Raw genomic sequence first — 26,117 nt, forward strand, 5'->3', positions numbered from 1 at the left:
TATTTATACAAGATACATATATATATATATATATATATATATATATATATATATTCATTATCTCATACATATATATATATATATATATATATACATATATAACTATGTTAGAGTATTTTGCGTAGCTGGGTATTTGAGTAGAGTAAACACTAGGTACTAACCATATCCTAAGGTTTCCTATAGTGATGACTAGAGAAAAAGCGTTTTCCTGGCAACTGGTTAGCATAACAACTAGGTGTGACGTTTTCTATCAGTGAGAGTTAACATAACAACTAGGCATAATAATATCCCTAATCGTTGAGCAGGTTATTTACTAGGCATAATATCTTCCTGATGTTATGTGCATAATCAAATTACCAAGTTTATACTATTAGTCATATCTATGAAAGCAATATTATATAATATGTATCCCCCACCCCTCTGGTAAAAAGTTTAAAAGAGTAAAGTGGGGCCATAAACTCACCCTTGAAGTCTAGAATTCGAGAGATGCTCGAGAATCAATGGCATGGAAATCGAGAGAGAAAGAGAGAGGTGTTTTGAGGTGGGAGGAATTAAAATACCTTAACCTGCTATTTTTTACCGATTTTGGAGTGCACGCCATGAACTACATGCTGCGCAAGTGCGTGTGATCCATTGACATGTCCTCATCTCCTCGTGCAACGTCATTTGTATCTTGATGAATCTAGGTGTCAGGTGCACGCCGCGCACTCTGTGCAATTGCACGTGAGGGTGGAAATCAAACTTCAAAAATTCATATCTCTCGCATACGAGCCCCATCTTTAACAACCCTTATATATCCATGTAGGTCTCATCGTATACTATAACTTTCATATTGGTCATTTCAGATGATTTCAACTTGTTATTTAGCCAATGTTTTATAATCTTTAGTATTTTATAAAAATCACATCTCACATAAGGTTTCCGATTTAGGCATTGTTTGTCTAAAAATTCCTACTTTGAGTAGTATTATGTTTCTCTTTTGGCGACTTCTACCAAAAGTCAATTGTTCTCCTTGTAGTTTTTGACGTTGTAACTTTTTATATGCGGTAAATTTTTATTAACCATAGAAATCATATCTCCTCCACACTTAGTAAGATTTTTATGAATTTATATTTTTGGAATCGCGGCAACATGTATATTCTAAAAATGTATACCTGCTCTCAAGGTGACTCGATTTTCCATGAACTAAATTTTGAGCCTAAATGTTGATGTAATTAAGGACGAAATCGAATATATATATTTATATATGTCAAATGGTTATATGGTTGTCCTATTATATGTTACTGACAACGTTTGAATCTAACAGCAGTTGGTGACATATTTTTCGAGTTGTCAGAAGGTGCATCATCTTTTTTTAATTATTTTTTAGAAAAACTTGATTCGGAGTTGATTTAACTTTTAGAAAAACAACAGCTTATTCTTTCAAAGCCTTTAATCCTTAATTTTTGACAACCATCTCAAATTCAATTGACTTTTCAGAAATTAAATTTCTTTTTGGTTCAACAATATCTTTCACAAAATAAGAACAATCAAGTTCAAACTCAAAAAAGATTTCACTCATTTCACTTTCATCCAAATCAGAAACATTCACGCAAGATTGATTTTCTTCCGATTTTAATTTCTGACACACTTAATTATATTTCTACACTGAATTTAATTTGATTTAATGTTTTTCCTCTTCTGTTAAAATATATTTCATCATTAATTCGTTTTCTTTTGAATTTATGAATTCTTTAATCTTTTCCGAACCAACTTTGTATAAATCATGAAAAGATTCGTTTGACGAAACCACAGATTCACATATATAACAATCAACAACAATTTCGTCTTCCTTAAACTAAAGAAAACGTAAAATCATTTTATCCAAATTTTTATATTTTGCAATTCTGGTAGAGTTCAGAAATATTATTATACAAGCGTCTAACAATAGAACAAAATATGTTTCGCTATTTTAACATAATTCTATTATCCATCTTTAACACTACAACATAATCCTGTGACCTAGTAAGTTCGGTTTTCAGGGCCTCTATTTTCATTTTATTTCCTTGCTCCTAAAGGAAATCCTATTAAGACTATCATCAATGTTAGAGTTTCTAATACGAGTTATTTTCAAGCTTGCACTAAAATCAGAAATTGTATTACACAAGTCAATTAGTTCAGAATCATAAGAAATAGGAATATCAAGAAATCTAAGAATAAAATGTACCTTATCAATCACGTTTTCACTCTCAGCAACATGCTCTCCAACATTTTTGGTGGACAAGCAAACATCTGAACTGACCCCTTTCATCTGTGAAATATCCTTGGCTTTCCGAACTCACACCCCAACAATCAAACTTTGAGAATTTTTCTTGTAAAAATTCTTAGGGTTACTGACGATGAGAGCTTTGATGTTGCTTCTGAACTCCTCATCGGTACTTTCAGAATCTGAATCATCATCAACTACATTGGACACCTTGTTCTTTGAAACTTATTCTTTCACAACAAATGTGAGAGGACCAACATTTGAAATAATTTATGCATCCTAATAACCTCTTTCTCATGTGATTTCAAAACTCCAACCATCTTAGCAAGTGAATAATCATTGAACTGTTCGTGAGCTTTGATTTTTGATGAAATGATTTTCCATTCAGATCTTAAAATATTTAGAAAAGTTACTTTTTTTCAATTGGTTCCCTTTTTTATATATGCTTAAGTATTCCACTCCACAAGTAATTAAAACGATTTAAAATTTGATCAATGGTTTCATCAGGTTTTTTCTCTTAATATCCAAATTCAGAGAGAATTCTAGTTTGAATGGAACGAGTCAAATTAACATCACTAGAATATAATTCTTCTAACCTATCCCAAATTATTTTAGTAGTATGAAGTGAACTCACCCACCGAAAAGTGTCTGGTAGAAGAGAAAACCTTACGATTCTGGTTGCTTTCAGATTATTCATCAATATGTCATTTTATCTAATTCAATACCTTTATTATTGGCAATGATGTCATCCATAGTCATTATGAAGTTTTCATTAGGTCTTCGAGTACTTGTAAGGTCCTTTAGTGATCACATTCCAAATACTTGAACCATGATTTTCGATTCCAAGGAAATAATCTTCAAAATGTAATGCCCAAACGTTATAGTCTTCTGGAAAAAGGATTAGAATTGAGTAGTAGATCCAATACTACCATGAAAATGGAATGATAATCCTCTTTTGACATTTTCAGTGACATTTTTAACAAAATCATAATTAGAATCAGACATGTGATTAAGAATGAGAGTCAAATCGAAGAGAAAGATTTGAACAAAGAACTTAAGATCAAAATTGCAAAAAAACTTGCAAAATGCGGAAATGATAAAAAAAATTCAATGTAAAAATCTCAAGAACACGATGAAATTCGAACAACTCTAGATTCGAATAGGTCACAAATATAATGCTCTGATACTACTTGTAAGAATTTTATGATCGAATAGATTCTATTTTATAAATACATGATTGGTTTAAAGATTAAGAATAGATAGAGGTAAATAAGATCATGATTTCATTGGAGAGAAAAAGAACAATTCGGTACAAAAGTAGGGAACTATTCAGGAAAAAGATGCTCTCCCTTCTAACTAACTTCCCTATATATAGGCGTGGATGGAAGTCGAAAAGGAAAGTCAAAGTCAACAGTTCAAAACAGCGAAACTAAGCATAAACAAAATATGTGAAACACAAACTAACTATCTCACATACGAAATAAAGACTTTACAACAATGCAAACTAATCTAAAAACTTAGTTGCTTACATGACATGACAAAACCTAATATTTTTCAAACCAAAAAGATCTGAAAATCCTAACCATTTTAGCTAGACTATAGTTCTCGAACTATTCATGAGATTTGATAGTACAAACTATAAATTTCCATTCATATTTTAGATCGTTCATAAATGTTACTTTTTGCTCAATTCTCTTTCTCTATCTCTCTCTCTCCCTATATATATATATATATATATATATATATATATATATATATATATATATATATATATATATATATATATATCTTTAGACCATATTTCAACATTCGATTAAGCAAGTGATTGAAATGATTAACAACTTGATCAAGAGTTTCATCAGATTTTTTCTTAAAAGCCCCAAAAATTCAGAAAGAAGAGTAGTATGAACAGAATGTTTGAGATTATCATCTCCAGAATATAACTCTTGTAGTCTGTCTTAAATTTCCTGACAAGTTTCAAGAGAACTTACCAATCTGAATAGGCCTGGTGGAAGAGCAAATAGTAATTCTCTTTTTGCTCTCAGATTGTTTTCCAGTCGATCATTTTCATCTTTTGGACTGTCTTTGTCATCAGCAATGATGTTTCCCAATTGTTCTTGAGTTTTGAAAACCACTTTTGTTTTCATGTATTTTTAAGGCTCTTTTGTGATTGTGTGCCGGATGCTAGATCCATGAGTTTCAATGCCATGAATATAATCTTCAAAGTGAAGAACTCAAACTTCATAATCTCCAGGAAAAGAATTGGAATCGTAGTAGTAGAACAAATGCTACTAGGAAGATTCACAGAAATCGAGTGAGAATCGTCTTTAGACATGTGTTCCAGAGATTTTTTCATAGAAATCAAATTAAAATCAAACCTATGAGCAACATAACAAATTCCAAAAAGAAGAAAATATTTGAATAAAAATAAAAAATCATAATGTAAGCAAGCTTGCAAAACGCAAAATTAATCAAAGCTTTAGAGTAAACAAAATTGGGGATTTGAAAACAGCTAATGTAAATCTTGCTTTGATACCACTTGTTGAAATAATATGAATGAATACATTCTAATCTGAATACACAATGGAAGAAAATGATCAAATCAGAAGAAAAAATAAAGTAAATAAGATTGATGATTTCATTTGAGACTAAACGAGAAGTTCAGTACAAAATGATGCAAGAACCACTCTACAGAAGATAATCTCTCTATCTAACCAACTCTCCTATATATATACTACGTGACAGAAGAGTTAATTAGGCTTTAACTAATGAGGTTAAGAAATGTAGGTCAACAGGTTAAACTGCGAACCTAAGTTATAAATACAATAGTCAGATTGTATACAAAACTAAACAATAAAGACTACTTCATGAATAACTTGCGATACCCTTCGCATAAAAGACTTGACACGATTAAGTAAGTTGTGAAACCTAAAAAAGTAGTAACATAAGTCACTGGAGGAGTCGATAGTGGTGATGATGTAACGCCCGGAGAAAGCAAGTAGATCCAGACTTTGTGCTCCATTTCTAGTTTATTTAAGATATAAATTCTATACTTTGTCCATTCATTTACTGGATCATTTCATGGTGTAGTTTAGGGCTTTTTGGAGCATAATATGGGACCATTCATGGATGCAAGCATGTTTGGGGTTAAGAATTCAGATCTGGAATCTTTGAGGGACACCATGGCTAAAGATGCCAACTTTATGGCCATAGAAGTCCCATGCAACTTGTTGACCTCATTTTAAGGCCTTTTGAGCTAGATAACCCATGCATGAATGTAAAGTTTGTAACTTTACGTGTTATATCGACCCTAGGAGGCCAGATCTACATTTTGAATGCATTAAGCACAAATAAAATCGAATGTATGCATTTAGACTTTGGGGAACTCTACGAGTCACTCTTAGGACTCGGTGAGTTGGGTCATGATTCCCCAACCTTTACTATTACTCAACAAACTTTTTGAGTCTAGAAGATGACTCAGCAAGTTGGACGTGTTTAAGGAATGGAAGATCAAAGAACTCGATGAGGCCAAGGATGGAATCGGCGAGTTGATGAGTAACTGTCCCGACTTGTATGAAGGAGAACTCGACGAGTCCAAGGAAGGATGTTAGAACAAAGAAGTGACCCTCTTAAACTTGGAGATCCGCAATCATCATTGTCTATCGCAACTTGTCTTCTGCTACTGCAATTAGTCTCTCTACCACAACTTGTCTACCGCAGTGAAGACTTACTTGCATCCAACTAAATTAGTGTGATAGGCTTTGTTTATCCAATGGACCTTGCATAGCCATACTAGTAAATAGCTTTATCATTTGTTTATTCCGAAGGTAAATTTTTTAGGCTCTATAAATAGAGTGATCATGTTTTGTATCAAACACTTCTCACTTCTTACCACTTCTCTACTACGCTCTTTTGATCCTTCTGTTTGAAATATAAAGATCACTTTTTAATATCTCTATCTTACTAATCATCATCGAAGATCCTCTTCACTTTAAACTGATCTCACATACTAACTCGTGATTGAGTGCAAACCGTGTTACGAATCAGTCTGGTGTTTACTTGATATAACTTATAATATACATTTCAACACTTTACATTTCCGCAACTAACAATCTAACAAATCTAACTTATTATTGTTGAGCTTTCATGATCATTTGAGATTAACTTATTTCACAACTATAATCTTGGACCAACGTTTGTTCAAGTGTTTTCCTAAAGTTCTTCTCTCAACAATTGGTATCATAGATAAAGTGGTTGCTTTTTAAATGAAAATATGATTTTGAAAAGCCTTCTATACCACTGAAGCTCATCTTTTATAAAAAAAACAAAAACAAAAAAAAAACAAAAAAAAAAACAAAAAAAAAACAAAGGAAATGGCACAAGCTTTATCACTTAACATTTCCCACAGTGTTGGTGGTTCTAACCGAGCCCCAATACTTATTGCAAGAGAATATCACCACTGGTCTAAAAGAATGGACATGTATCTGAAAAGACTCGGTAGAGATGTGTGTAGATCCGTGGAAGAGGGACCTCATGTTCCCATTCTTATTCCTGTTCAAGATGATGGTACTCAAACTAAACTAGGTGCAAGTCAGGTTGTAATGAATCGTCCCACTAAATATGAATTTGATAAGATGGAAAGTGATGATTGTTGAATCATAAAAAGTGACCCTCTTGAACTTCAGCTACCGCAGTCAACTAGCCACCGCAGTCAAGCCGCTTCATCAGCAGTCACCAACCACAGTCTCTATCTAGATTACTTTACTTTGTCTTTTTTGTAATACACTCTATTGTCCAGTATGCCTTGCATGGCTACTCTTAGAGTTGTAATCTAGTGATCTTTGTGAGTCCCTATAAATAGAGCTTATTGTCATGTAAAAAAGAAGGGTATCGCAACTAATTCTAATAGACATCTCTGAAGTTATCTTTTCTATCTTGCTTATTCACTCTTCTTACTCTCATAATCGATTACAACATCTCTTCTAAGTAAGTATTCTGTGACTTAATCACTAAGTTTGATCTCACTTATTAACTTGGCTTGAATGCATTCCTCATTATGCAACAGGTGTATGTGCAAGGTATCAGGCTGACCCAAAAGTGTCACATATGACCGCAACCAAACGAATTCTCCAATACCTAAAAGGAAGCAAATCTCTTGGTCTATGGTACCCCGCAGACAATGATTTCAGTCTTCAAGCATTTACTAATGCGGATCATGCCGGATGCAAAATTGATCGAAAAAGTACCTCTGGAGAATGTCAATTTTTGGGAGGTAGACACATCAGCTGGTCCTCAAGAAAACAAAGTTGTGTTTCATTTTCTACCGCAGAAGCTGAATATGTGGCCGCAGCCAGCTATTGTTCTCAAGTTCTATGGATGAAGAGACAATTGTTAGACTACGGATACAAAATGTTGTGGATACCAATCTACTGTGACTCTGAAAGTGCCATAGCGATTTCTCATAATGCTATTTAGCACTCCAAGACAAAACATATTGAACTACGGTATCACTTCATCAAAGACCACATTCTGAAAGGTAACATTGAACTCATCTTTGTCCCTACTCATGAAGAGAGTGCTGATATATTTACAAAAGCACTTGACTCTACCAAACTCAATGCGTTCTTACAAATGTTAGGGATGATGAATCCAAACCCTCAATTCTTCTTGAATTGATAGGTACCACATACCATTCTTGGTCTCCATTGCGGTCCTAACTGAAAGTCATTTATAATATATGGTTTTGGCATATCCTGTGTACCGCAGTCTATATACCGCAACCATATATTATATTTATCTTTCATGGGTCTTTCTTGTTTGTTATTACTAACTTCTTGTACAAGTTCTCTTCTCAGTTTCTCCCACTGCAGTCATCCGCAATGGCACAGAAGCCATACGCAATGATGTGTCCATCCGCAGTCACATTAATTGTTTTTCAGACTGTTCATTCTTTTGAAAAACAAAAAAATAATAGTGTGCTATTTAATGATCCTTCATTAAATAAAAACATTCCTTTGAGAAATAGTCATATTCTTTTCTTTCTAAACCTTCTATCAGACCTATTTTAGGTATGATGACAAAATAAAGATTTTCCAAATCAAATCCTTTTTAATATGTCTTTTCCTATTACCCCAAACCATCACATCCGTTACAACTTCCCATTTATCCAACGGATTAATCTCTCCCCCATCACACGTTCACCAGACGTGATACAAAACCTGACATTTCATTAAATGCAGAGCCCTTTTCTGGTTAATCCCAAATTCATTTTTTTATCCCTCCTTTGTCAATCTGTGGCTGAGATTAAAGACGCTAATTCAAAAGATAAACCCAAAAGTTTTTACCCAATTTCACTTAGGTCAAAAACGTTTCCCGCTTCATTAAGTCACTATAAAACCCCTTTCTTATCTACAAAGAAAAGTTTACGTTCTTTATAGCTTCAATCCTCTTCTGCATTCTTCAAGCTTTCTCAAACTCATAGCAATGGTGAAATCCGGTGTCTCAGAGAAACAATCCAAGGCTTCTGGATCAGTGAACCCAACTGGTTCAGACTCTCCCACAATTGCTTCAAGCAATTTCAGAGCCATTTTCAAGGAACAACCTTCTTATAATGCTCCCACAAAACTTATGATGAAGTTTCTAAAAAACCACCCTCTGTTTGGTCCATTCGATGCTTTCACATATGTTGTTCCAATTTCAACCCTCTTCAAATGTGCCTTCTCCACCTATCACCCACTCGATAACCCCCAAGAAGTTCATCTAAACCTAATCAATGATTCTTTGGTTATTTTATCCAAAGAAAAATTCCTCACCACCATTAACCTCTTTGTTCATCCGTCCATCAAGATATTCACCCCATCAATGGTGGACATCACTTTTGCACTCTATCAGATGGGTTATCAGAAAAAGAACAAAGGAATTGGCGAATTCAAGAAGAACCGGTTGTCTGCGGTCTGGCAGTTCGTGTGCCACTTTGTCATCCGCATTCGATCCGGCAGAACCGGAGGCACGGATAACATGGGACTCAAGCTATTGGAACTGGTATGGAGTATCTTCACAAGCCACGATGTGAACTACAGACAGATCCTTTGGGATGATTTTCTACAATACATTCCCAAAGAGAGCCCAAGGCAGAACCCAACCAAACTTACCTTTTCCAGGTTCTGGTCCCTCTGCATTTTAGATCTACATGCGGACGCAGGGATAGACATGGGCAGTGACATCAACTTTTTCGTCACCAAGGATCTCAAAAGGTACAATTCTTCTTCTGATCAGACAATCGTTGGCCCAATCTGCAGACTTCCTATCCATATTCTTTCTACCCTCGGTCTTGAGACTGTTGATCTCTCAGACCACATTGAGGCTACGAAAGTTATTGACCCATACCTTCCTATCCCACCTCTTCCATCTGCAGTCGTTAACCCTGAAGGCACCGCAATCCCTTCCTCTACAACTCTCTCTAATGTCTTTCATTCCCAAAGACGTAAGCACAAAGTTTCTACTCTTCATGGTCCCGCAACACAAAGAAATCAGGAACTCCTAAAAAGGATGCTTCTAAACCCTACAAACCTTCCAAGAAAAGGAAAACACCACCCGTAATAACAACTGTGGAACCAAGTCATCATGACTCCAACAGTGATTCAGATGAGGATAACCAACCCATATCAATCCTCAAGAAACGTAAAACTGATCCTTCTAGCCATATGCATGACCGGACCGATACCTCAGCCTCTCTACAGGCTCCGGTAGTCCTTGGACTCAGAAAGTGAGTCTGATTCATAGCAAAGAGGAGACTACCCCCCCCCCCCAGTTCATTCCCAAGGGGATAATACTGGTTCTCACCCTAAAGTCTCCAAGGCTTCCCGACTGCATACTTTTTCTCCTGAGGAGTTGAACTCCATCCTCTTGAATGTCACCCAAACACTACAAGCATCTTCCCAACCACAGGGCACTTCTTCCGCCCATGCCAAAACTGAGCCGAGGCCAAACTTGACCATGGGTCAAGGAGACCAAGGAAGCTCAGGAAATCCTACTCTGGTTACATTAGTAACAGGTGGTTTAGGCACGTTGAGCAAAAATGTGCAAGGATCCGTGAACCCGAGGGATACCTCGGTGTGATTTCAAGGAATTGATGGTGATAATTATAGTGATTCATGGAGTAAGTACCAACCCTCCAATGAGGCTGAAGCAAAGAAGTATGTCGCTTTTCGTAGGGCATTTCAAGCACGCAAGGATCAACTAGTCAAACAACAACAATTGAAGGAACAAGAAATACAAGAAGTGGCTAAGTATTGGGCAGATTCCATAAATAATGCCAAGGTCTTCAAGCCAAGGTCGATCAAATCCTTTTTGCGGTCACGCCAACTCAATCGCAACCAGAAGATATACCTGGACCGCAGTCCCTGATGGAAAGGATTGAACGCATGGAAACACGAGAGAGAGTGGATGCGAAGCGTATCTCTCTAAAGGTCAAAATGGGGATCCAGTCCCTTGACAATAATCGTCAAGCTGATCATAAAGTGTTTATGGCTGCCGCGGAACGCCTCATCTCTAAGGTAACAGTAATCAAGAAAGATCTTCAAGCAGCAGTTGCGGATCAAGCCTCCTACTCAGAAAAACTGATTGAGGAAACTCACACTGCCTATTAGTCCGCAATTTCAGTTCTTCAAACTATTATCAACCGTCTATAGAGATCCTTGTCTACAAATTTCCATGGTCCCGAAATCCTTCATCTTACCAAGGAAATCCACAGGCTACTCTTCAACCCCTCCATCCAAAACAATCAACAATTGGCCGAAGCCCTCAATGCTCAATTTCAAGATATGTATGCCAAGGTTGATGGCCTTCGTCAATGGCTTGAGGAGGCTCCGTGTCTGAACTCCTCAAGAGGGGGAAGTGAAGAAGAAGAATTCCATCACTCCAATCACTCCATCTCTCCACAACATCAAACTCCCCCTATCGCTATAGAAAAAGTTCCTACACCACAACCTTCACCGCAACCATCTCACCACACTCCACCTCATAACTCTCCAGTGCAACAGGAAAACACTCCTGAGAAACCAGAGACTCCTCTTCACTTCAAAAACCTTGTGGAGTACATGTCCTCTCCAATTTCAAATGACTCCCTTGCCACCACTCATAGGAAAAGAGATTGGAAGGCAGCCAAACTAGCTGAAGAAGTTTGGAGACTATGCGGTTTTGATACCATCATGAATGAGTCCTGGATAATTTCTTCGATCAATCCACACCGCAGACTGCTTGATGATGAATACACTCCCCACCTCACCTATGCGGAACCCCCTTCAGATGGCTACTGGGATGTCCCAATCTTTACTAATGCCAGATACTTCACTGTATTTGAGCAGTTCGATCGTAGCCTTCCAGACACTAAAATACTGCCAATGGAGTTTGAGAGACTTAGCCAATTTTATGCTAAGCATGCCTCTCCCATTGAAAACATATGGTCTAATGATAGACCATCCGCAGTCAAGAACTACAAAATCCGGAAGTTTATGAAGGCTGACTTCATCCAGTACACTCTGACCAGAAGGGAAGACGATTATATCCGCACCCAGGCTGATTTTCCCTGCAAGAATCCGGAAGAAGTCTTTCTCATCGCTAAGGTGTTTCAACAAAAGTCTGAGAAGCACCCGAAGATGAAGATTTCACTTGAAAAGGCTAATACCTTTTTGAAGGAAAAAGGCAGTGACTTTGCCAAGATCCACGCACACATCCACCCTACCATTACCAAGAAAGTCGATCTGCCACCACTTGACCCCGCACCAATGCCTACCGAAGGCTTTGAAGAAAGATCCTTAGGTGCAACCAACTATCCTGAACTTGGAGTCATTTTCAAAAGGAAGACTGATAATGTCAAATACTTCATTCCTAGGACTGCCATGCATCGTCTCACCAGGAAGCCACTTGACATCTGCCGAAACATAGTTGAAAAATCCAAGCACACCACTGCAGAAGTCAAGTTCGAGATCTTAAGAAGAATCAACTGGATGGAGAACATCAGGAAGTTTTGATGGATCCTGATCAAGTTTCTTAAACTTGATAGCTGATCAAAAGTTAAAGAGGTCACTTAGGGGGAAATTGTTGAATCATAAAAAGTGACCCTCTTGAACTTCAGCTACCGCAGTCAACAAGACACCGTAGTCAAGTCGCTTCATCAGCAGTCCCCAACTGTAGTCTCTAACTACCGCAGTGTCTATCTAGATTACTTTACTTTGTCTTTTTTGTAATACACTATATTGTCCAGTATGCCTTGCATGGCTACTCTTAGAGTTGTAATCTAGTGATCTTTGTGAGTCTCTATAAATAGAGCTCATTCTCTTGTAAAAAAGAATGGTATCGCATCTAATTCTAATACACATCTCTGAAGTTATCTTTTCTATCTTACTTATTCACTCTTCTTACTCTCATAACCGATTACAACCTCTTTTCTGAGCAAGTCTTCTGTGACTTAATAACTATGTTTGATCTCACTTATTAACTTGGCTTGAATGCATTCCTCATTATGAATCATCTTAAGTGTATACTTGATATACCAATTGTTGTCATTTACATTTCTTTACTTTTCCATGTAACTCCCGAAAATTGCTTGTGTATCAATCAGATCCAATTGATGGTGCGGAATCCCAATCAATTGGTTGATGTCAGATCAATATATAAGAGAAGGAGAAGAAGAATTAAGAAGAATCTAATGAGGTATTGATGATATGAATTATGCTCCTTACAATAGATTCACACACACACACACTCTTCTTCTCTAACTTTCTCTCTCTTCTCTAGCCTTTTCTCTTCTTTTTCTCCTAGCCTCTTTCTTAACCGTACACTCCCACATGCACTCCTCTATTTATATGGACCTCTAGCCATACACATGTGTACAGCCGCACACACATACAATATTACATAAAAATATATTTTCCTAGAAAAGCAAAGTATAAACCATATTTTTGACCCAACAATCTCCCCCTTGGTTTATAGCTTTCTTTTCTAAATGGCCCAACAAACTCCCCCTAAAAAGTAGCTGGCTTTTTCTTGTTAATCTTCATTGGGAGCTTGGCTTCAGCATTAATCTTTGATTTCTTCACAGCTTCAAGATGAACTTGATGAATCTTCATGAATGACTTCATCTCGAGCGGTTGGGCTTTTCTTCAAGATTTGACTTTGAACGCACTTTGGGTGAGGAGGCTTGATGTACTGATTCTTGAAAGATAGCGCTTTCAGCTTGAGAATCTTCAGAGAGAACAACGGAGAGAAATAATCTTATGGATCACTTCAGCAGGTTCATAGATAGCAGCAAGTTGATTGAGGAGGCTTCAATGCAATCTGTCACATAATCTTCAAGTACAACTTCACCATGCTTCTGGGGTTGACATATTGAATGTCGAAAGAATAATCTTCATTTCTTGCTCCTTCGAATGAGAATTCTTCGATGCTCACGGATGAAGCTTTGGCTTAGAAATCTTCAACACAAACTCCATGAGTCTTATCTATACCTGAAATCACTTTTCAAGACAAAACAAAACTAAAAGAAAACTTAGCACACAAATGAAAACAGAAACAAAAAATATTTTTGGATTTTTGATTTTTCTGAACAATAAATAAAAAAGAAATAACAATATTTTTGGATTTTTAAATTTTTCTGACTTTTCTTTGACTTTTTTTTATTTTTTTTTTAAATTTTTGATTCTCCCCTAATATTTAAATTAGAAGAAACTATGACAAATTTAACAAAAATAAAAATGATATCTAACTTTAAGAGAGATTTGGGATCAAAGTTTTTAGACAGCCTTTATCCACTTATCGGTACCTTTCATATTCACATCTTTGTTTGGTCGATCGTCGGTATTGTTGTCCACTTAAACACGAAAAATTGTGACAAAATTAGGACATACTATAAGTGACAAGACAATGTGATCCTAAGTTCCTAGATATTATATCTGATCCTAAGTTTCTAGATAATATATCTTAAGGACCATAAGCTGACGACGACCAGGGATATTGTTGTCCACCTAAATTGAGAAGCGAGATCTATAGACAATTTGTATGTGTTCAATTTTAAGTGTACTAGAACGTGTTTCCCACTTCCTGATATGCCCCAGCCATCAAGAACTTCCAGAGTACTCCTTATACCGGGTGAGCAGACAACCATTCAGAGAGAGGATAGATTCAAAATTCTGTTACTTATTATTTATTTCTTCAGAGGGGTTGAGAAGTAGAAGGTTGCATATGTTGTCTACCAGGTTGGATTAGAAGTCGCGCAGAGGAGACAGCATATGGCTAACAGATAAGAAGTCTTTCACATATATAACCTGCAGAGAAATAGAGTTGCATATGTTGTGTACCAGGTCAGATTGGAAGTCACGCAAAGGAGACAACATATGACTAACAGACGGAAAGAAAGAAAATGATATTCTACAGACCTAATTTATCGGAATTTACCAGTCGCCCCATCCAACCGGAATTAAGGACAGAATCCGCACATCGAGGAAAAGTTAAATCACGGTTCCAAGTACGGGTTCATTTAATGTGACGAGTAGATTCCCATATATATCTCCCTGCTCAACCTATCCAAGCGTCGTAATGTCAGTCTAAACGGAACTATCTAGGTCAAGATTTGTCAATTAATTTGATTTCCTAAGTTCAATTCTCCCTAGTCAAGTCCATTTAAAAGATTGTTGTGCCCACCGACGCATCAAACCAGAGCATAGACCCTTCAACTTCGGGTACGTTACGCAGACTCAGGTTGCCTGTTATCACTTTATCATATCACTTCCCAGAACATCTCCCTCAAGCAACACATTTCATAACCAACAATTTTTTTTGATTATCTGATTTTCTAATGTTTTTGGATTTTTAAAATTTTCTAATTTCTATTTTGTTTTTATTCCTCCCCCTAAATTTGTGCATAAGAGAGAAACGAAAGTAAATGCGCAAATTTAAACTATCCTAAAACAAAAATTAGTCTTTAAAGCGAATCATGTTAAGAAAACCTCAGGATTATAGAGAAGAAAACGCAAACCATAAGTCACCGATTGAATTTGCATCCAGAAGGTCTGAGAACAGCATGCATAAATTCAGAACAGATCCGAAAATTCTTCATGTCATTAAGCACAAACCCCGTGAGTGATATCTTCCTTTCTTCCTTTCTCGCCAAGGACACATACTCTCAAATAATGTTCTGAGTACTGTACAGTTGAGAGTTGTCTCCTATCATGTGCCTAGAACAGTTACTACCAACAAACCAAATTCTGATGATATGCCTCGATAGCTGCTCCGACACAGAGCGGGATTAGTTGTTCTTTGGAACCTAGTCCATTTTGAAACTGGGTCGACCTTTGTCATCCTTGCACGGTACTCTCTTCCATGACATATCCTATTTATCACAAACAGAAGATGAAGAAATATTAGAGTCATTAGTTGATTTGGGAGAGTGAGCCTTTGGAACCCATTTGTAGTCGGGTTTAACCCATTTCTTTTTCGATTTGATGGGTGGCTCAGCACTTGATTTTGAAGTTGATGTCGGCCGTTGAGATGACTTTGATTTTGACTTCATGGGAGCATCTCTTGGATTTGGCTTCTTGGCCGACATTCCCTTCTTGACCTTGGGAGTTGATTTCTTGGCCTTGTGGGGTTGATTTTTGGCCTTCGTGGCATTCCAGTTGCTATTTTTTGAATGTGGCCTTGAGGGGTTTCTTTTGGAATATCTCCCTCTTGGTGTTTTCTGCCAGCAATGTGCGTAGCAAGGAATGTATGCGCTATTTGGACAATTTCTGGCAATGTGTCCAGGTGTTCCACAATGAATACATGTCTTTTTCTTCACTGTAGAGTTGTTTCTTCCTGCCCCTAGTGGCGTATCCTTGCCTCGTTTCTGATTGTTCCCACACGCATAGTTGCAGCAGGTCGGCTGTTTCACTTGACTTGGTGGCCTGTACTTCTCAACAGCAGGTTGATCAGAAGCAACCGAGTTCGAAGCAACAGATTCAGAGCTCAAGGAGATGTTGGTTTGTTCAATGGTGTTCTCCTTGTTCTCATCTTCTGCTACTTTACCTGCACATGTAACAGAATCATTAGAAACGTTCACTTCATCCTTTTCTGGCACAACCGCAATAGGTTTCCCATATTGGAGATGTGCCTCATTGTCAATTTCTTCTTGTGTCATAGGGATGGATGTGTAGTTATGATTGAAAGGGGGAGGAACACTATCATACCCTAGACCCTTGTTTTGATTATCTTTGAATTTTAATTGGTTTTCAAATAAGGACTCGACTGTGTTACTTGACGCAGTGTAATTTTTGAAACTAACATCTATTTTTCCACACTTAATTTTCAAAGCGTCAAGTTCCTTAGTTACAGCAACAAGTTTTCTTTTGATGTGATCATAATTCTCACGCTTATTGTTGTAATCTTCTTGCAGTTTCCGGAAATCCTTGATTTTGGTTTCTAATTGAGCTTTTAAAGGTTTCTGTCCTTTCCTAAGAGTATAGCCTTCGTATTTGAGGTCCTCATTTTCTCTTTTTAATAAATCAATTTGTTCGTGAAGAAATTTAATCATAGCTTTACAAGATTCATTTACCGGAATTGATGTGGAACTCTTTTTTTTTTTTTAACTTTTTTTTATATATTTTTATATTTTTAATTGTCCTTTGACTTAAAAACCGAGAAAGTCAACCTTAAAAGTCAAATTTAAACAGTCAAACTCAAAAGTCAAACTTGAAAAGTCAAACCGAAAAGCCAAATTTGAAAAATTAAAAGTCAAACGAGAAAGTCAAAATTTAAAGTCAAAGGTCTACTTTTAAAAGTCAAAGTTAAAATTTTAACTAAAAAGTCAAAAATAAAAGTTAAAATTTAAAAACTAAAATTTTTGGGCTGAAAAAGGATTTTAAAAATAAAAAAAATTGATTTTTTGCGTTGATTTTGTCAAAAATGCGAAATTAGGTTCGCAAAGCACGAGTTATATTTCAAATTTTGGAAGAATGAAATAAAGATCCTCCTAGACGAGTTGGTTAAGGCGCGCTTGTTAATGACCAGGAGGTCCTGGATTCGATTCCTGGCACCTCAATTTCTTTTCCCTTTTTTTATTAAAGGGTTGCTGTGCGAGGTTGCTGCTTGCGAGGACTAGAGCTGCGAAGCGAGGACGAAGCCGCGAAGCCGAGACCGATTCTGCTGAGCCGTGAACCAGATACGAGACCGAGGGGAATAAGTTGGACCGTACACGAGACCGCACACACTGAGCCGCACACCGAGACCCTAGCCGCACACCGAGGCACACACTCCGAGCCGCACACTGTTGAGCCGCACACACCGAGCCGTATACTCTGAGCCGCACTCCTTCAACCAGCCGCACACCTTTAACAGATTCGCGAAAAAAACGACGTTTTTCACCCTTTTTTGCTCCAAAACTCGATCAAAAACTCATTTTTATGAAAAATGCAAAGAAATAATCCCCCTTATTTTTGCGAGATCTATCCAAAAACTCTATTCTCTTTTCAAAATAAGATCAAATAAGCTCCAGATCTGACAAAAATTGATTGATACAGCCAAGCTCTGATACCAATTGTAAGTCCCCAAAATTGCTTGTGTATCAATCAGATCCAATTGATGGTGCGGAATCCCAATCAATTGGATGATGTCAGATCAATATATAAGAGAAGGAGAAGAAGAATTAAGACGAATCTAATGATGTATTGATGATATGAATTATGCTCCTTACAATAGATTCACATACACACACTCTTCTTCTCTAACTTTCTCTCTCTTCTCTAGCCTTTTCTCTTCTTTTTCTCCTAGCCTCTTTCTTAACCGTACACTCCCACATGCACTCCTCTATTTATATGGACCTCCAGCCATACACATGTGACATCCCCAAAATCTCGGCTAGAAAAGACCGATTTTCATTTATGCTTTTAAATAATTTCAGAGTAAATCCTTTTGATTTGAAAGAGTTGCGGAATTTGTTCCCAAAACAAAACATGATAAAATAATATTTATCAAAGCATTTCATCAACAGATGCATTTTCATTATATAATCAAAACTCGGGATGTCATGTTCCGATACACACCATAAAGCATAAACGATAACATTACAAGTCATTCAACAAATATGTACATATACAGACTTGTAAACAAAACAACTTGATGATTCAACCATCTTATGCCCTCGCGCCACTACCTGTAATACAAATAAAACTGAGTGGGTCAGGCTTGGGAGCCTGGTGAGCATATAGGGTTTTCAACCCACAATAAACAAGTTATATTTAATTTCACCAACCAACACTATCCCGATTACCCATTCCCGTTATCCTCACTTTACGTCCCTAAAACAACATCTATCTCAAGGGACCTAATCTAGGATTTTCATCGGGGCGGACATCACTGCTAAGGGGTTTCCTCAACAATAGATATCCTAAAGGCAACCATGAGGGGGATAGAGTACACCGGTGAACACATCGTTCACAACACCTACAGGTTATGAACCTGCTAGCATTCCACTGGACTGTCTAGAAAGAGTCCGTGGTCGTTATCCATACTCCGCTGAATAACTAGATCAACAACAACAACAACATCGAGGCCTCTCATCTGTTTATTACACACCAACTATCTACCCATGTTCTACCCAACATATTAGTAGATAAAATATATATTTTCATACATAGTTTAAAACCTGTATATCATTTTCATTCAATATATATTCCACATAACAGATGAGGCATACCCACATAACACGTATTCACCAAAAGCAATTCAGATCTATGAGATGGAAGAGGGTGAACATGCATTCACACACATAACAACAAATTCTACACATAACACGTATTTCGTATAAAATACTTCATAATCATGCGTTAGAAGAAAGTAACTACACACTCACACATATAAACAACAATATACTTAATACACTCGAACCATACTTGTATTATTATCGTGTTTATGAAAGGTAGTATACACTCACTTGATCAGAAGATGATTGGACAGCACTACGACTTGCAGAAGTAGTAATCCTCAGCAGATCTAGAAGATCTCTACAAAAATCAAACTTCTCGCAGGCAGAGCTTCAACTCGGGAACCGCACTTCTCGGGATCTTCGGGATCTCGGGACTTGCGTTGGGGCTCGAGAATAATACCGGGGCTTCGGGGTATTTCTGGCACGCAAATCGATGCAAAATGGGAGAGAGAAGAGAGAAAATGAACAAAAGAACCGGCTACGCTCGCATCCTATTTATAGGAGGCTAGAGCCTCGGAGTACGCGGGGCGTACAGTTCCGAAATCGTCACTGCGTTCGTCATCCGAAGCCACTAGCTGCGAGTGTCGACATCTTCGGAGTACGTGGGGCGTATTTCGGATCGGATTGCTGACTCCTCTTCGGATAATTCCGGATTTAAAGATTTAATTTAAATACAAAATATTTAATAAACTTCGTAAATTCATATCTTCTTCATACGAACTCCGTTTTCGATGTTTTTTATATCCACGCGAAGGTGAGACTACGCTCTACAACTTTTGTTTAGACTCCGTCGGCTAATTTTGAATTTATTTTTATTATTTATTTTTAATAGTTCGCGACAGAAAAACTTCGTTATAAATTCATAACTTCTTCGTTTGACGTCCGTTCTCGCCTAACTTTTTATCGCTTCGATACCAACAACGAGACCTTGGATCCTTGTTTAGATTGCTTCGGCTAAAAACCGCTCGATCTCAAATCGACTATTTCAGGCTGCATACCGCTAAGTCGAAACTTCGATAAATCATAACTTCCTCATACGAAGTCAGATTTGGGCGTTCTATATATATATTCGGAAACCTCGTTTCAACTACTACAACATTATCCAAAGATATTAAGTTTATTTTACACTTAAATTTTGACGCTTATTTTTATTCTTAATTAATCAAACCACATAATTAAGCAATTAAGCACAAAACACATAATACTCAAATAATACACTCTTATTATTTCAAAACGGGTTACAAAGGTTAACCTAGACTATTACATTGCTAAAAATGGCAAGCCCGGAAACACAGGCGTTACAACACATGTGTACAGCCGCACACACATACAATATTACATAAAAATATATTTTCCTAGAAAAGCAAAGTATAAACCATATTTTTGACCCAACATTCCGCAACTAACTCTCTAACATCTAACTCTAAATATTATTGTTGAGCTTTTAGATCCTTCGAGATTAACTATTTTGCAATATACTTGTTCTAACGTTTGTTCAAGTGTGTCTCAAAGTTTTTCTCTCAACAATGATGTTGCTTTCTATGAAATCTCATATGGAGTAGCCCCAGACAACTTTGACATCATCATCAACTGCAAATCCGCCAAAGAAATCTAGGATGTTCTCAAAAACTTGTATGATGGTTCCGAGCAGGCTCAAGACAAGAAATACACCACAACACTCAATGAGTTTAATAACTTCAAAGCTCATCCAGGTGACAGTCTTAAGGACTTATTCAAAAGATTCAATCTTATTGTCACAAAGTTATCAAATGTTGGCACTGTCCGAATCAATCATGAAACAAACCTTTAGTTTCTCAATGGTTTGGGTAAACATTGGACTATGGAAAAGATGATAGTCCAAGGAGATCATAGAAAGGTTCACACACTATCTCTCTTCAAGTTGTATGGTGAACTTCAGGCACAAGAATCAACAGTGTTAAAAGATTGTGCAGTCTTCGGAGGTCCACTTGCCCTTATAGCTCAAACCCCTCAAAGCAAAACCACCCAATCATATGAGCCTTATTCACTCTCATATGACAACCCATCATAGTCCTATGAAGCCGATATAGAATATGATGATGAAGAAGAATTTGAAATTTACATCGCCCTAGTTAGCGAACAATTCAATAGGCTATCACCAACCTCATTTCGTAAAAATCAGCAGTTTGCCAAACCACCCTTCATGTGACAACCCAAGTTGTTCCGTTACGTTTCCCCATTACCGTTAACGGAATATTCCAGTTTATAAAAGTTTTGTTAATTAAAGGTCGTCAATTAAATAAACATTTCATTGTTTATATTTAATATGCCGTTAAGTCGTGATAAAAGGGAATAAAAACACATAACACACATTTCCAGTTAGTTGGAAAATGTTAAGTTTTATTATTACGACCACTAAATTGGGTGCGACCAACAGCCCCGTATGACGGCAGTATCGGGTAGAATTCCACTGAGCTCCAACTCCCACCCATATATAAAGGGGAGTAAACTCCATTTGGAGCTTTTCCACCCTCTCTCTCTATACTCTCTCTCTCTAGACTCGTTTTCGCCCTGAATCCGCTACCAAACGCTTCCAAATCGTAAGTCCACTTACCCTAGCTTATTCAAAACATTATGATTCGTGTTTATAGCATAGAATTGGACTTGGAACATGTGTTTACGGCCAAGGAGCATGTTTGGGCCGTAAACACTTAATAAGTGGGTTTTTAAGCAAATTAACCCCTCCAAACCAACATTGGGACTTAGATACAACCTTATGGCTTGCAAATCTGGAATTAGAACACCCTAATCATATGTTTTGAGGAGCAAATAAGAGTTTACGGCCAAGGAATGTGCTTGGGCCGTAAACCCCTCAAACATGGGGTGTAAACTCATTTTTACATGTTTAAAAGCCATAGAACTCCACCAATAGCCTTGGAATAAATCCTAGAATCATCTAAAAATAGTTTGGGGACCTTAAACATGTCAAACACCCTCCATCTAGGAGTTTACGGCCAAAGCTTTCCAAGAAATAGCTCCAGGGCCATAAACTCATAAAAACATGTAGAAAGGTGCCCTAAATTCATACCAAGGCTTAAGACATAAATTAGGGGTTTGTCCTTTTGGGTTAGATCAATTAAACTCAATAAAATTAAGGAGTAAAAGGAGTTTACGGCCCAGACATGTGTCAAGGCCGTAAACACCCTTAAACATGCCCAAAACATTGATTTAATCCCCCAAAATGGCATCACACTTCATTATAAATTACTAGCAAGGCATTAGGGGCTTGAATCTTCACAAAACTCAAAGAATGAGAGTTTATAGCCGTAAAATCCCTTAGGAGTTGTCCCTAGGCCATAAACTCCCTAATGAAGCCCTTAGGAGCCTTAAACCCACTCATGCCTTTTTGGAAATGTACTTAGAAAAATCCTATGAACAAGCTAGAAGCCTTAAACACACTAGAACCCCTCACCATGAGTTTACGGCCGTAAACTCATGGTGAGTAGTCCCTGGTCCGTAAACTATGTAATAAGGGTTTACTCTTGGAGAGTAAACTCCATTCCTAAGCCACACACACCTTTAGACGCTACCCGGGACACCCAAACACTTATCCAAAGTGTTTTCGGCTCCTTTGAGCGCGTATATTTGTTTAATTAGTATTAAATATACTAATTGTATGTAAACATATGTTATCATATGTTAAATAGGTCATTGTGTGTGTTCGAGTCCTTGCGTGACACCGAACGCCCAAACGGCACCTTCGTCGGACCTACTTACACCAGGTGAGTTCATACCCCTGAATGGACCTTTTAAATGTTTTTACATGTTTTATAGGGGGGGAATACAAGTTAAACATGCCAGTTATCATATCAATCACATGTGATTGATAACCCGCATGCACAAGATTTTACCACTATACACTGTTTTACCGAGTAGGACACTATAATGGTTTTCAATTGTTTCAAAACTCTTACTTATACTGTTTTACCTAAATTCATTCTAAACTGGTTTATGAAAGATTTTCAAAGGTTTTCAAACATATTTTACAAAAGAATACAAATTGTGATTTTCTCCGAGTATAAAGGTTTTTCATCAAAGTTTCCCTTTCACGACGTATACTTTTACTTGTTAGTTACTGCTGCTTTGCTTATACTTATTTTATACTCCTACTTAGTAACGCCTTCACTTCTTGAAGCGCTTATACCTGTTATTGTCTCTATTTCACTTATAGTTGTAGTCTCTTATACCTGATAGATGCTCTTACTTCACTTAATGTCGTCTCTACTTCGTGATACGCTTATACTTGTTTGACACTCCTACTTCACTTGCGACCGTTCCTACTTCACTTGTTATCGCTTCTACTTTGTGATACACTTACTTTTGGCACACTTATACTTCACGATAAGAATCCACTTGTTACACACTCAAGCGTAGTTAGATGTATGTCTGTGCTTGTCTAGATGCATATAAGTAATGATTGAAGGACTTAGGAAGGCTTGTCCGCCCTATTTCCTTTTCTTCGTTGAGATGTGGTCTGGTGGGATCAGATGGCCATCCGAAGGTCGTTTGGTTCACTAGTTATATATTATGTATACGAGCATAGCCATACAGGAATTCTCTAGTCATTTCAGTTAAGAGTCTCTACCTCTAGTCTACACTTACGTTAGAAACACACTACCCACTATTTGGAAGTCTCTACCTCTAGTTCAGCACTTACACACTACCCACTATTTGGAAGCCTCTACCCACTATTTGGGATGCATCTTCAGGATACGGCCTTCTCCGTCGTCTAGTTGGTAACCAGAATCTCCTGTAGGGAGAGCGAACATTATGTGTATAGGTCTATACGGGATTGACAACCCCGCACCCAGACTGCTAGCTACAGTCCCGGCCTACCAAGCCAACGGGTGACAAATGTCATATTTTAGACGCTTGTAGGGCGTCTAGTACTCTAGTTAGTATGGTTACGAGTATCCCGGGTTACCTTATAATTCATTGGCTTTAAGGTAACGGTATTTCACCGGCAATTTACACTTTATGCTGGTAATTCATTTTCAGAGTCACACTGTTTTGACCTTACAAGACGTATCTTTCATTTGATACTGTCTGGGGTCTGTTTTCTCTGTTTTGACCTTACAAGACATATCTTTCATTTGATACTGTCTGGGGTCCGTTTTTCACTGTTTTAGACCTTACTAGTAGTACCTTTCATTTGGTACCTTCTGGGGTCTGAGTCTCTATTTGTTAGACTGAACCAGGCGTGTCGTTTGCTTGATACTCTCCTGGAGTCTATGATTCATTGCCTTAGTCAGTAGTCCTCACTGTTGAGGTATATGTTATTCCCTGATGTCGTTTGCTTTCCTCAATAATCAAATTCAGTAGTTTGATAATGATAGCAATTTAGGGAAAATGACTTTTTACCACATAACACTGACCAGTCTTGGTAGAAGGTTGCTTTATTAAAGAAAATATAGGATTTTCTGGAAAGAACTCTAATACACAGTAAATACTTAAACTACTACTTTATAAAGTTATTTGGATAAATGTCACTAAATACTTATGAACTCACCAGCATTTGTAAAAATGCTGATACTCGCTTTTCAAATAACTTGTATTCTCAGGTTAGCATTAGACAGGTACACCTCCGGAGCTGTTGATGAAGACGGCTTAGTACCTTGTTGTACTTATTATATTTATTTGTATACTTTGAATTGTTGTAATGTAAACCATGTAAAATTATTACTATTAATGCAATGTTTTGTTGTACTTTGATTACTAAAATGCATGTGTGGTAATACTTGACATGACGTCATCTACCCCAGAATGTTTCCGCCGTTCCGGTTTTGGGGTGTTACACTTCAACCTAAAGAGGCACCACAGTCCATCAAGGCAACTGACTCTGGTACCTCTATTGAAGATAAAAATGATGTTATTATCTATCACAAATGCAACAAATAAAATCACTTTGCTAAAGACTGCAAAGCCAATGTTGTTAAAGATAAAGCCTTATATCTTAGAATGGCTCAGGAGATGGAAGAGAAATAAAACGAAAGGCATACGTAGCCCAAGTAAAATGGGATCATCAAGTGTAGTCATCCAGAGATGAAAATGAAGATCAAAACAACATCAAGGGCAAAGGAAAAATCTGCATGGTGGTAACTGCTGATGAGGATGGTTCAACAAAGCTGGAGAAAAACTACTACTTCATGGTGAAAGATGGAACTCTAAGCATTATTGAACAGGTAAAGCTCATGATCCAATCTAATAATTACAGCATACATGATTGTCAACCCTTCTTGGACAGACTTAATGACACTTATGTTCCCGTCCTTTCTGACTATAACAAGGCTTTAGATTAGAAGAACATAGCATCCCAAGAAATGTTTCATGTGAGAGGAAGATTAGAAGATAAGAGACTTAAAGCTACCATGTTAGAGAAGGACTTAGTGTTAGAGAAAGATGCGAGAATGTTGTGTGAAACTCTGTTAGGTATAGCCTTAAATCAAAGGGATTTAGCTCAAAAGGAAAATGTACACTTAAAACTTTTAATCGAAAACTTGTTTAATGAAAGTAAAGCTATTGAAAATCTTGTGAATAATGGGACTATAGATAACACATACAATTGGCGTTGGTCTAATGGGTTTTCAACCACAAAGGACTCATCACCTCGGTTTAACCAAGACCATCCATATGTCCCTCCCGATCGAGAGTTTCATTTCCCTGTCAATGACAAAACATTCCCCAAAGACATAAAATGTCACTTCGGTAGGCTTCATGAACAGAGTAACAATTTGTGTTATTCAGAAAATTCTCCCCGAATCCTCAGATCCCATACCAGTCACTAACACAAATTGTCCCAACTCTTAGTCATCCTCTGATGAAGATGAAGAAATTGTTTTGGAAGGACCAGAATTAGCCGATGATTTTCCATCTTTACCTTCCTTAAAGTGTCTCAGCAAAATCCATCCTTGACTTATTCTGCGGTAGTCCAATCATCTTTACCACACACCACAAGCAAAAGAACATTGACCATTCATCCCATCCATCATGAATTACCAATTGAAAACTTTGAGTATGAACAATTTATATATAATCCTGAACTCTCTAGTTCAGATGATTCTCATCCTCATTTTTCAAAACAGTCAAAAACTTTCTTGA

This window comes from Lactuca sativa, chromosome 2 (assembly GCF_002870075.4).
Source record: "Lactuca sativa cultivar Salinas chromosome 2, Lsat_Salinas_v11, whole genome shotgun sequence".
Classification (NCBI taxonomy): domain Eukaryota; kingdom Viridiplantae; phylum Streptophyta; class Magnoliopsida; order Asterales; family Asteraceae; genus Lactuca; species Lactuca sativa.